The sequence below is a fragment of the Prunus persica genome, chromosome G1, assembly GCF_000346465.2.
Source record: "Prunus persica cultivar Lovell chromosome G1, Prunus_persica_NCBIv2, whole genome shotgun sequence".
NCBI lineage: Eukaryota > Viridiplantae > Streptophyta > Magnoliopsida > Rosales > Rosaceae > Prunus > Prunus persica.
Window position 1 is genome coordinate 39,029,998 of NC_034009.1, and position 13,892 is coordinate 39,043,889.

Here is a 13,892-nt window from a genome sequence, read left to right on the forward strand (position 1 = left end):
TTTCTATAAAATGGGAACCGAAAAATGAATTTGTATATTCAGGATCTGAAAATGTGACTCATAGCTTAGTTAAAAATGAAGCTTGATTGCAGCAATGATTCTCAGAATATACCTTTTCACATTTTAGTCTCCGGAATTTTAATAATATTTGATGTCGTACTCTAAGTGACACATTGTCATTTCCGTAAACGCAACGAGATGGCTTAAATTTTTCTTGTGAATATGGTGGCCTTCTTTGGCAAGGCAAACAAAAGTAATTTTTATATAGCGCGTCAATTTTCTATTATAACAAATATTGTAAACAAGCATTGGTGGCGATTATTATTTTAAACTTGGCGTGTGAAACGAGATTGCTAAGAAATTCTATATTATAGGTGCCCAGCTCATTGTCGCATTATCTTTTAAAATTTTGGCTTGATTTTTATTTTATTTTTAATACAACACTTTCAAAACGTACGTTACGAGGATTCGAACTTGTAAATGTCCTTTTTTAATGTGCTAGAATTCGTTGGCATTTTGGCTTTGCTATTGATAAGTAAATAACACATCCCTTTTACATAAAATTTTTACAACACATAATAAGTAAATAACACGTCCGTTTTACATAAATTTTTACAAAACTTGGACATAACATTTACAAACTCAGATTATGAAACACTCTTAACTGCTTTGTAAAGCAGTTTTATTGAAAGCAAAACAAAAACAAACTAGCCCGTATTGTCACGGCTTCCTGCAATACAAACCTGAACAGAAACCATGAAATACTATCTTGTCCAACACAAAATTCACCAACTTGAAACCCATTTCCACGAACTTCATCCGGTTCTCAGCAAACTATAAAGTGATCACGAAAAACACAGTCAACAAATCAATCACACTCATGATCAATAGTACGTAATACCAAAAACAAAACAACAAAAAACCCCTAAATTTCATTATTTGCTTTTTTTTTTCTTTTCTTTCCCAGACTTGAATCTGCTTGATTTTTATTCTAAGCATGCCACGTCATTTAGAAATAATCCAAACACGAAAAAACAAGAAACCACATAGTTTTCCCTAGCTGCCTTCTTCTCCATTTTAGCATTCTCTCAAAACCAAGAGGAACCTCTTCTCCTTTCAATCACCCTTTTCCCTTTACTTTTCTTTTCTCCAGAAAGCCAACAGCTTTCGTCTCCCGGCCATCTCTTTCTTTCTATTTATCTAATTCTACAATCCGGACAGAATTCTTTTAATTTTTTTTTTCCTTGCTTGCTGATATAAGTCCTGATCTGATACGCGTGGCTACTTCCGTGGAGGAAAATAGGAGAAAACAAGGTCTTTTACAAGGGACTTACATGAAACTTCCTTAATTGAAAGATGAACAAATTATACGTTTTGAGAGAATGCTAAAATGAAGAAGAAAGAGCTGCCAAGGGAAAAATATGTGGTTTTATGTTTTTAGCTTTCGGATGATGTTTAAATGATGTGCCATGCATGCTCTGAAGAAAGTCAAGCAGATCCAAGCTAGAAAAAACCAAGCACAGGATCCGCGTCCTATTTTGTAAGGCTACATATCCAACCTTAAAGAGGTGAACACAGATCCACATATCCATGGGGAACTGGCTTGAACCTCTATGCACTGAAATATATATATTAGAGAGAGATGATACCGATCATTTACCTCATGAGTATACCCGTGTAGAGTGTGAGAAACGCCCAATACCCCTGCAATTCACAACTCATGACGTTAGGAAAATTTATTGATATTGCACACACACACACACACACATATATCAATACAAGCTGACAACTGAGGGATCATTTACCTCATGATGATGCTTTTTGGGGGGATCGTTTCTGCCTCCGCCACCAGTTTTCCATTTTCTAGAAGAAAGGTGACTCGTCCGTTGGTATTGAAATACTGTGCTGAAAGGACCGTCGTGGTCCTCGTACCATTAGCCGTTGCGATGACATGAACGGTTCTGGGAACACCAGTATAAGAACTATGATCTAGGAATTTCTTCGCTCTTATCAAATTGCGACCCGCAGGTGGCATCTTAGCAACTAGCCTTCCCACCGAGACATCACCTCTCTCGACCTCTCTTATTTCAACCTCCACCGCTGTATTGTTTTTAATCTCGGTCATCCGAGCAAACAAATCAAAAAAGTTCTTCATTGATTAACTATTTCACCACAACCCACAGGCTCTGCTCCCCAAGGCTCTTTAACCGCTATATATTGGCTAGGGTCAGCCACACTGATAAAATAAGTTGGGGTCAAAAAAAGACAAGATCAACCTACTAATATTATAAGGGTGGGCATTGGAACTTCAGAACCGATCAACCGTATTGAACTGGGCCGAAGGAGATTTAAATACTAAAAAATAAAAAATGCCGAGTTCGCCAACTAAATTAACTTAGGTTGAATACCAAATTGAACCGGTCCGATTTCAGTCCCAATTTTTGTGATGAATCTGCAGGTCGGTACCAAACCAGACCAGTTGCGTGAGATATTATTTTTTGGATACTGTTTGTGAAGGATGTATTTCTACTTTATGTAAATCACGTTTTGACATATGTAAAAATAATTCTAAAAAATATAAAAGAAAAAATCTCTACACATGTCAAATTGTGATTAGCAGAAAAGTAAGAATTCCTACTTCCTACAAGAAGTATTTTCTTATTTGTTTTAAATATTCAAGCCTAAAATGTATCAACCTAATACCTAATCCCCAAGCCCAAACCTCTCTCTCTCTCTCTCTCTCTCTCTCTCTCTCTCTTCCTTCTTATGTGCCTTTTCTCTCTCGTCTTCTTCTTTCTCTTTTATTTTTCTCCTTCTGTCTTTCCAGTGGTGGATCCAAAATTTTTCTGTGGGAGATGCAATATTAACCAAAATAAATATTAATTAGTCAATATCTTCAATATCAGTGGTGGACTCTCATACTAGCCAAAATCAATATCAATAAATTTAACTAAAATAAACATCAATTAATAAAATAAAAAATTATATCAAATTATAAATTAATCTAACTAATTATAATTGATCATATTGAGTCGTGCACAACATAGTCTCTATGCTCGAGTTTGTTCTAGTTTAACAATATGTATTACATTCTAACTTACTTTGAAAGCTTGATCGATACAATATTTTCTTTGATTTGTATGAGAATGTTCATGGCATGGAATTTCAAGATTTCATTTTGGAACCTACTTCTTTTTGAGAAATCTCACCATAGCTTTGCACGTCAAAGTTTTAAACTCTTATCTCTTTCATTGCACTACTTTGGAAAACTTGGTTTTTTCTTTGGTTTGTCTGAGAGTGTTCATGACATGGAAATGAGTTTTCAAGATTTCATTTTGTAAGCTGCTTTTTTTTAATAGAAAATATGACCATAGCTTTGCACTTCAAAGTTTTAATATCTCATCTCTTTCATTTGCACCATTTTGGAAAACTTGATTTTCTCCTTGATTTGTTTGAGAGTGTTTGAAATAAGGGTTTCAAATATTTTTTGAATATTCCTTCTATTTTCGAAATCTACTTCACCCATTGGGAAATTTTTGGAGTAATTTTGCTCTGCATTTTTTACTTGGTGAAGTCTAGGTTTTTCATTGTGAGATTTTGAAAATGGTTTTTGAAATTTGCTGTACTTTTAAAATATGCATATGGGTTCATTTTGACTAGTCAGATTCTTGGTTGATTTCTTCAAGAGTATGGTTTCTTGAAGGAATTGACCATTTCATCTCAAAATCTATATTTCATTATGTATGTTCGATCCAAAGCTGAGTTGTGATGCCATGAAGTGAAGAAGTTGATGGATTAGCTGTATTTTTCTTGAAGGATAGGATACTAGCTCCACTAAGTTGGAGAAGAAGGTTACAGGGAGGTAGTGCTAATTTCCTAAATAGATCTAGAACTGCTTGAGTTTGTAATCTCTGTAAGAACCTTTTTAACTTAATAAATTTAATAATCGGATGATGACCTTCAGTTTTTCCCAGTAATAAGTTTATGAGTGAACATTTATGGTGTCCTGTTCTTGAAAAATACCACAGGCGGAGAGATGATTGACCACTCGGACTGTTCGATGCATCTCCCCAGTCAATGATTGCCTTGCACATTTGATTTTTTATTTTAATTGACCTGGTCAAATTTATGTACTTCTCATGGTAAAAAATAGCGGGCCAAAGGCCCAGCTTTCTATTAAGCTTTCGACTCAACATAAAATGGCGGGCTTTTTTATTATTATTATTAGGATGCTAATTTTCTCATTCTATTTTATTATTAAGGAGAATCCTGTTTTGTCTATTTATACTTTCTTTGTATGTTATAAAGTTTTTTTTTTTTTTTTTTTAAAAACAAAATAGAGTGTAAGTAGACTAAAGAAGAGAAAAAATCAACTCCCTTATTATTATTTTTGGTTCTTTGACGAGGCAAGAAAATTAAAAAAAGATGTCGTCCAAAGTCGAACTTTTATATAATGCGTATATTTTCTATTGTAATAAATATTGTAAATAATTGACAGAACAACGAAAAATCAGTGGGGATGTGATCATGTGATAATTTCAAATTTCTCTTGTGAAACAAGGAAGGTTCCCCTCTTCGACCAAAAGAGAAGAAGATGCCCTCTTATGTAAAGACATGCACTACCCCCATCCTTAATCATATAGTAATTAAACTACTGCTTATATTTAAAAAATTTAAAAAAAAAATGTCCAAAAAGTAGTAATTAAAATGGTGGATAATACCCATATAATACCCGTAATTACAATAAATGGTGGATAGCAGAGGTGCTGGGCGTGGGCCTTTTGCAATTGAATTTTTTGGGGTTAATTTTGTCCTTTGCTACGCGCGAATCTATGCCTGATGGTTTCCAAGAAAGAAGACTTGTTCTTATATGAGTGAATAATAGTTGTTTAAAAGATATAAAAAAATTGTTAAGCACCTATTTGTAATAAATTAAACAAATAAATTAAAAGTTTTTAAATAAAAAAAAACATGGAGCGACTTGTGGGTTGTCGGCCCACCGTCTTTCGCTTTGGCATTGCCTTTCGTTTTGCATTTTTTTTGTCCTCGTCAATTTGTATTTATTTCTTGGGTTGCTGTACCTACTATTTTGCTCCGACCCTAGTGTATTGAGTGGGACAATTTACCATGCATGCAATTATTTATTTGTTTTTATTTAAATATTAAGGAGAGCATCATGGTTAAGTTTTTCATTAATTATGGGGTGATTTTCACTTTTTTACCCTTAAGTTTATTGAGTTTCAGCCTTTATTACATAAAGTCTTGAGTTTTTATCATTAACATTTCAAAAGTGTTTATTTGAGTCTTTCAACTTTGAAATCAATCAATTTTGTCCTTAATTGTGCTCAGCAATTCAGTTTGGTCCATCTCATTGCATTTCATAAAAAAATATTTGTTAAAATTGGTCATGCGATCAACTTTAAGGCTTCATTTTTATCAAAACACAGCCTATGTACTCATAACGAAAAATAAATCTTATGTATTTTTCTTGATAAGGCTATCCGGTCTCCTTGATAGAACCAAAATGTAAAATCATAAATGGAGAAACGATGACATTTTGGAGCAATAATGTGAGTGTTATGACTTAAATGAGGTAAAAAAAATCCCTTTTAAAGTTGGCAACGTGATGATGTGAGACAAAATTCACCGAATGTTTTGTCAAAATGCAACAACAATGTAGACCAAAAGATGAAGGACCACATTAATTGATTTGAGAGTTTAATGACTAAAATGAGAACTTCTAAAAAGTTCAGAAACCATTTGTGATAAAAACCTAAAGGTTTTTTTTTTTAAATCTCACATACACAAAGTTCATTTTCCTACCACCTTTATAGCTACTTCACTCAGTATGTTAATCACTGGTGTAACAATAAATATGCCATGTCGGCCCACTCATATGGTGCCACGTGATTAGACAAAATAAATATGAAAAATTGGATTAAACAAAAATATAAAACTTATATATATTTGTAATTTTTTTTTATTTATAAAAAAAATAAATCTCTCTCATGCTCCCTTTCCTCCTTCTTTCTTCAACAACCATGAACATTAACCCACCCTTCCCCCCCTATCTCGTTAGCCTCCATCCACCACCTATAGTGCAGCCTCTAGCCATCTCATCTAGCCCTTTCTCCCTATCTTCTTTTCCCTCCTTTTCCATCTTCTCCCACCTCAAGCCACTGCCTCCAAACAACTGCGCCCCACCCCAAGATCTGTTGAAGATTGGCTCCCTATTTGATGCGGGAAGAAGAAGAAACTAAAGGGGCTGCAAAGGAGCAGCAAGAGAGAAAGAGCATAAGTTGCAAGGAGGCAATATCACAGCAGGCGGTTGATCGCTTGGCAAAACTACTGGTCGTCGCTTCAATTAGTGAGAGCTAAGGCGGTTCAAGACTGTAATGAAAGTTGTTCTTATATAGTAGTGAATTTCTTAGGTGGATCACCAAAAGGATGTAGGCACGAGGCAGAACCTCTATAAATCTTTGTGCTCTTGTGTGTTTGTTTTCTCTCTTCGGTCTGCGTGTGTTTTATTCTCAAAGGGATTTGTGTGTGTGTCGTTGCATAGTCCATGAACGACAAGGTCTTGGAGTGTTTTCGCACAACAAGTGGTATCAGTAGCCTAGGTCAGCAATATGTATTGGTTTTATGCCCAAGTGCTCTTATAGTTTTAAGAGTGTTTGTAAGTGTTGAGGATGACTGGCAACAAGAAGACGGTGGGAGAAAGCTCCCAAACAAAGACATCATAAACGGATAGCATGAAGCTCGAGGTGAAGATATTCACAAGAAAGGAGAACTTCAAGAAAGAAGAACTTCAAGCTATGGGGAATGAAACATGACCTAGCCCAGCAAGGTTTAACCATTATCTTGGTAGGCAAAGAGTCAAGGTCGAAAATTAGGACAACGGAAGAGAGGGACATTCTCGGCAAGTTGGTTAGGGGGTCATTCAAGGCGATGGAAGACACTGCAAAGCAAACACAAGAAAAGCTCAAATGGATGTTTGTAGGGAATGTCCCTATCAAACGAACGCTTCATGAAGGAAGAACTCATAAATCTTCGGATGAAGGGGGGTGGAAATCTCACGGAGCATGTTAACACTTTTAATATGTGTATTGCGGGCTTGCAGAAGGTAGACGTGGTTTATAGCACAGAGGATGTGGCGATGATGTTGTGGGCACCATTGCCTCCACCCTATAAACACTTTCGGAAGATGCTGATGATTGGCAAGATTATTCTTAATTTTGAGGAGGTGGTGCAAGACTTGGTGCATCACAGATTGGCTCAAAATTTTGGAGATAGCTCTCAAGGTGAGGGTCTATTAACATGAACCGAATAGCGGGGTCGTTCAAGCAAGCGTAAGGGCAAGAAAGGCAATGGGAGGAATCCTAAATTCAAGGACAATAAAAGGTGCTTCAAGTGTGGGTTGACAAAGCATTGGAAACAAGATTGTCCGGTATGGAACGAGAAGCGGAACAAGATGAAGAATGCTGAAAGTTCAAGCGCAGCCAATGATGAACTTTTGACGATTAGAGAAGAGGAGCGTAACAGGGACGTCATGACAAGTTCTTAGGATATGGGTTCTACTTCAGTTTGGATTTTAGATTTCGGATGCTCTTATCATGTGTGTTTAAAACAAGATTATGTTAGGAGATAAAACAAGTTGTGATGTTTTGGGCTTAGGAACAGTGAAGATCAAGATGCAAGATGGTGTTCTAGATAGAGAAAGGGTATTCGTACAAGGCCAAAGAACGGAAGCTCTTAGTCACACAAGGTTCAGTGGTGAATATGACGGGGAAGATTTAACCTAACAACGTTTATCAGCTTTTTTTTGGGGAGGGGGGTTGGTACAATTGCAGGTGGAACAAAAAATTCTACCAAGATGGCACTTGTACCAAAGAAACATGGGCAAGGGATCTTACTGTCAAAGAGCCGATGCAACGAAATTAAGCTACTGGTTTGCTCAAGACTAGTTGGGCAAAGAAGGTTAATCAGGGTCGTATAATTACCAGTTTATCATCAAAGGTGCTTGATTTCATAGTGGTTTGGGCTTCGACTTTTGTAAGTATGTGTGGTTGTATTTTGAGTGTTTTACTGTTTTGTTTGAATTTTTGTTTGGTTTTGGTAATTTTTGTCATTATATATATTTTCTAAACCTTCTAGTATTTTAATTCTTGTATGTTGTGATCTTTATTTGCTTTAGTACATTTCATTTCTTGTTATAACATTGCCTATGCCTAATTTTTCAACATTGAGGACAACGTTAATTTCTAAGTTTGGGAACGGATAACAAGTCATTTTTGTTTCACTTAATTTCTTGCTTTGTTTTGTTTTTCTTGCATTATTTCGTTTTCTTTTGTTTTCATTTTTGAGTCATTTTTTTTTCTTACGAGTCACTTTCCGAACACATATGATGAGATTGTGATGAATGTTTGCATGAGTTGATTGAAAATTTGAATTTATTATTATTTTTATTATTATTCACTTAATGGCATTGTTCTAGCATGATATGTTTGAAACCTTAGATGCACTTGCCATGTGTTTCATAATTCTTGGTGGGAATGTTTTTGCTTTGTTTATGTTGTGTTAGTTTTCTGAAAACTTTGAGTGTTCTTTGTACCTAAGTCTGTACATTTTTGTAACTGATTTTGCCATTTGGTTCTTGTGTGTTCTTCATTTTTCTGTGCCGAAGCCAACCATATAAAGAACGTGAAATTTGGACAAATGGTTGGAAAGTTATTGGTCAAAAATTAGACAGAGGTCGAAGTTGAAAATAGGGCGCACACTTTGCCTAAAAATGACCGATTGTTTTGTTCGTGCCACTGGTTGACTTTCATCTTGTTTAAACATGCCACAACTTGCTTCAAAACGACCGGTCGTGCACTATTCATCACATTGTTTAACAATAAAAAAAAAAATTAATTTTTTTTTTTTTTGGAGTCATTTTAATTTTCCTTCCAACTGTTGTTTATAACATTGTTTGTTCCTAAATTTCAAACATTCATGACAATGCTTACTGTAAGTTTGGGAAGGTAAAAAAAAATTTATTTTTATTGAGAGATTGTCTTCCCCCTAAAGCTTTGAAAAATGTAATTTTATTTATAAAAATTACAAATGACGAAAAAGTCAAAATTGTTTGTAGACAAAGCACAATAGTACTTATACTTTCATAACATAACTCTAAGGTTTGTGTGATTCATTGGTGAACATAAATACAAATATACGAAATCCTGATTTTAGCATTCTAATATAGAAAAATAAAGAATTTAGGGTTTAAGGTATATTGAAACGACGCATGTTTCTTCTTGACGGTTTTTGGTCAATTACGCCCTTGGTCAAGCACGTTCGAATTCCTGGAAAATCAAATCCCACCTAATTATTTTATTTTTTAAGATGTTGGTGTTAGTTTTTGCGCTGTGAAAAGGTTTTACTACTGCATAATCCATATATTACTGCCGTAGTAAAGTCGTACAACGGCCCTATACATGTCATAACTGTCGTCTTCGTCGTGACCTTCAACGATGTTTTTTTTATTATTATCGTTTTCGTAGTTTTTTAGAAAAGCGGGCCTTTGAAATATTTGACTGCGATCTAAATTTTTTAGAATTCGCCCTTCCTCGAAAACATTTCGCTCTCTCTCTTCAACTCAAATTCTAATCTTAAAGTTTTCGCTTTGCATCCTCTGTTGTTTCTGATTGCGCTTTCCCTCTCAAAGCATTGGTGATATTCTCTGAGCTCTGTCTACCTGTAAGTACAAACCTTAATCTCACATGCTTGTCCTACTTTATTTAATGATATTGTGTTATAGGTTCTTAAGTATGAACCTAATCTGACATGCTTCTTAAATCAATTAATGATTTCGTTTGTTTTGGTAGCTATGAGTTCTTAATATATATTTTTGGGAGCTATGGGTTCTTAATATATGTTTTGGGAGTTATGGGTTCTTAATCGGGAATGGAATCTGAAAAACCCATTTAATGTTTGCATGCTTTTCATAATAACTCTCTGTTATGTGTTCTTAATGCATGTTTGGTTAGCTATGGGTTCTTGAAAAATGATTGGGAATTGGAGATTTATTTTCTGGATTTCTGTATCATACAACAATGGTCATTGGGGCAAATTGTGGTATGTATTGTCATTATACGTCGGTAGTTCTGCAACTATCGTCGTATTAAATTTGTATTGCATTTTGAAGAATAATTTTCTAGGTTTTGGTAGCCTAAAGACGATGGTTATTGGAGATACCATTGTCTGTATTACTATAACACGATGGTCTTCTTGTTAATACCGTCGTTTGAAACTTGTATTATTTGCTTTTAAAAAAAATTATACTCTGCTATGTGAATACCGTCGTCTGTCATTGCTTGTCTTTTCACTTTATTATATATATGATTATATATTGTGGAAGATGGATAAGTCATGGATGCATGCGGATAGAAGATCGAAGGCATATGAGTTAGGAGTGGAAGAATTTTTGAATATTGCTACAGAAAATCTCGGAAATACAACACATATTCATTGTCCATGTATTAAATGTGGGAATATTCGATTGTTTGGGGTTGAAAATATAAGGGACCACTTATACTTTAATGGAGTTGACCAAAGCTATAAGATTTGGACATGGCACGGAGAACCTTGGGGATGGACTACTAATGCTAGTAGAAATGTGGAAGAAGATGACCAAAGTAGGTACAGTGTTGTTTCTGAAGAATTAGAGATGGATGATAATGATTTAGGCAATATTGGATCTGATCCTTATGAGTTTACCAATGTGATTGGGGATGGAGATCAACCTTTGTACCATGGTTTGCAGTAAGTACACGAAGTTGTTGGCTTTAACGAAGTTATATAATTTGAAAGCAAAACATGAGATGAGAGATGTCTGTTTTACAGAATTATTGATACTTCAAAGAAATTTGCTTCTAGAAGGAAATACAATACCTTCCTTTATGTACGAGGCAAAAAAGACTTTGTCTATATTGGGGATGAGTTATGAGAAAATCTACGCATGTCTCAATGACTGCATCTTGTATAGAAAGGATTATGAAGATTCAACTAATTCTTATACTTGTGGACACTGGCTGACCTAGGAATTTTTGAGCGGAGGTGTAATATTGAATAAGTATAAAAATGGTTTTTTGGAATAATCATTTTCTCAATATAATTTTTGGCGGCTTTTATTCCTTAGACATCAAATAAGAAAACTTGATTTTATGAGATTTTAAACTTGATTTTATGGGATTTTAGTAAGAAGTATATATTTCCAAATGGGGGGTACTTCCTTATTTATATTGTAAACTTAAGTAAATTGAGTAATATAAAAATAAATGAAAGTAAAAGGACAAAGACATTTACTTAAATATTGAAAATGGAAATAAGGTAATCTGTACACCAGTTGAGCAAATGGACAATTTGAAGCACCTACAATGGTTTTTCCGACGAGGGAAGGTGCAGCTGCACCTTCTTGGGCCTTAATAAGTCAACCACTAAGTTGTGGTATCTCAAGGTAGAAGGAAGGCAAAAATTCAATTTTAAAAGATGGTGTGCCAACGAAGGTGGTATGGTATTTTCCGCCAATTTCAAGGTTTAAAAAGATGTTTCAATCACTTAAGACATCTAAGAGTTTGACTTGGCTTGTTGATAGAAAATCAATTGACGGTCATATATCTCATCCAGCAGATTCCACGTCTTGGAAACTTGTTAATGATAAATGGCCCGAGTTTGGTAAAAAGTCGAGAAACTTGAAATTGGCTCTCTTATCTAATGGATTCAATCCTCACAGTTCTTTAAGTAGCAGATATAGTTTTTGGCCAGTTATCTTAGTTACATATAATCTACCACCATGGCTATGCATGAAACGAAAGTTCATGATGTCGACCTTATTGATTTCCGGTCCTAAACAACTTGGAAATGATATAGACGTCTACTTAGAGCCTTGATTGAAGATTTAAATTCTTTGTGGGATGAGATTAGAGAAGTGAATGATGCACGCATAGGAGAATACTTTACACTAAGAGGTGTATTACTGTCGATAATTAATGATTTTCCTGCATATGGAAACTTATCTGGTTGTGTCGTTAAATGATATAAAACTTGTCCAATATGCGGCAATGATACACCTAGTCACAGGTTGAAAAATGACAACAAAATTTGTTACATCGGGCATAGAAAATGGTTACCAACATATCATCCATATCAGATGTAACATGCAATTTTTAATGGGAAACCAGAATATGACACGCCTCCCGAGCCATTAATCAGAGAAGAAGTGCTGTAAATGGTTGAAGGTATTAATTACAAATGGGGCTCGAAAAAAGGGGAAATGTTGGTGAAAATGATGGTGACATGTTGGAAGAAGAAGTCAAAATTCTTTGATCTTGAGCATTGGAAATACCTTCCTGTGAGACATGCCCTAGATGTTATGCACATTGAGAAGAATGTTTGTGATAGTATCATTAGTACGTTGTTGGAGATCCTGGGAAAAAATAAAGATGACATTGCTGCTCGGTTAGATTTATTGAACATGGAGGTCAAAATAGATTTGCAGCCTGAGTATGGAGAAAGACGTATTCGCTTACCTCTAGGGCCTTAGAATTTGTCAAGAGCAGAGAAGAGAGCGGTTTGCAATTTTTTTTATGGTATGAAGGTCCATGAAGGTTATTCTTCAAATATAAAAAATCTTGTATCTTTACAAGAGTCAAGACTTCTTGGCCTTAAATCACATGATTGTCATACCTTGATGCAACAATTACTCCCTCTGGCAATTCATTTTGTTTTGGAGAAGCCTGCAAGGTATGCAATAACTCGATTGTGCTTCTTCTTCAATGCTATATGTGCAAAGACGGTAGATGTTTCCAAGCTAGATAAATTAGAAGAAGATGTATTAGTTACTTTGTGTTTGCTTGAGAAATACTTTCCTCTTTCATTCTTCGATCTCATGGTTCATCTAGAAGTACATCTTGTCAGAGAAGTTTGTCTATGTGGGCTCATTTTTTCAGATGGATGTATCATTTCGAAAGATATATGAAAGTGCTAAAAGGGTATGTTCAAAATCGTACTCATCCTGAAGGTTGCATTGCTGAGCGGTATCTAGCTGAAGAAGCTGTAGAGTTTTGCACCGAGCATTTGTCTGATGTTAATACAGTTGGAGTGCCATCAAGCCAGAAGATGGGACTTTCAAAGCCATTATCAGGTTGCACAGTAAGCTTAGTTGATCGGGACCTGTTGAACCAGGCACATCTATATGTCTTGGAGAATACGGAGTAAGTCCTACCTTATATCGAGTATGAGTTTTATTCTTTAAGTTAGCCATTTCAAATTATCTTATGTTTATCTTATATACAAGGGACCGTAATGCTTGAATTTTTCGTGTTATGTAGGGAACATATGATCCACATCAAGACTACTTACCCAAAATTTAAAAAGAGAACAAAGTGGCTGCAAGATAAGCATAATAGCATTTTCATTCAATGGCTACGCTTTAAGGTATATGTTATTGAATAATATATTGGCCTTTAATTTTCTTCTTTTTATGTTAGATTGAATTAAGATATGATTAATTTGAAGGTTCAAAGTGAACTCAATGGGAAAGACAATAATGGCGTATCAAAAAATTTGAGATGGCTAGCAGCTAGTCCAAGCATGGCAGTGCCATCATTTAGGAGCTATCTTGTTAATGGTGTTAAATTCAACACAAAGGCGCAAGATGATGTGCGAATTGTCCAAAATAATGGAGTTTATTTACTTGCACATACTATATAAGTTGCTTGTGCCAAGGATAAAAACTCGATTGTCTCCAATATGCGATTTTATGGTGTCATTCAAGAAATTTGGGACATTGACTACCAAAAATTTAGAATCCCAGTCTTCAGGTCTGATTGGATAGATAACACTTTGGGCCT

At 35.1% G+C, this 13,892-nt stretch overlaps 1 long non-coding RNA gene across 1 annotated transcript; it reads right to left on the reverse strand.

Annotated features, from left to right (window-relative positions):
- Window positions 505–2,245, reverse strand: LOC109947874. The gene is made up of 3 exons (XR_002270652.1): window positions 1,806–2,245; window positions 1,661–1,704; window positions 505–834 (listed from the first exon to the last, which is right to left on the reverse strand). It is a non-coding gene; the product is annotated as an uncharacterized LOC109947874 (long non-coding RNA).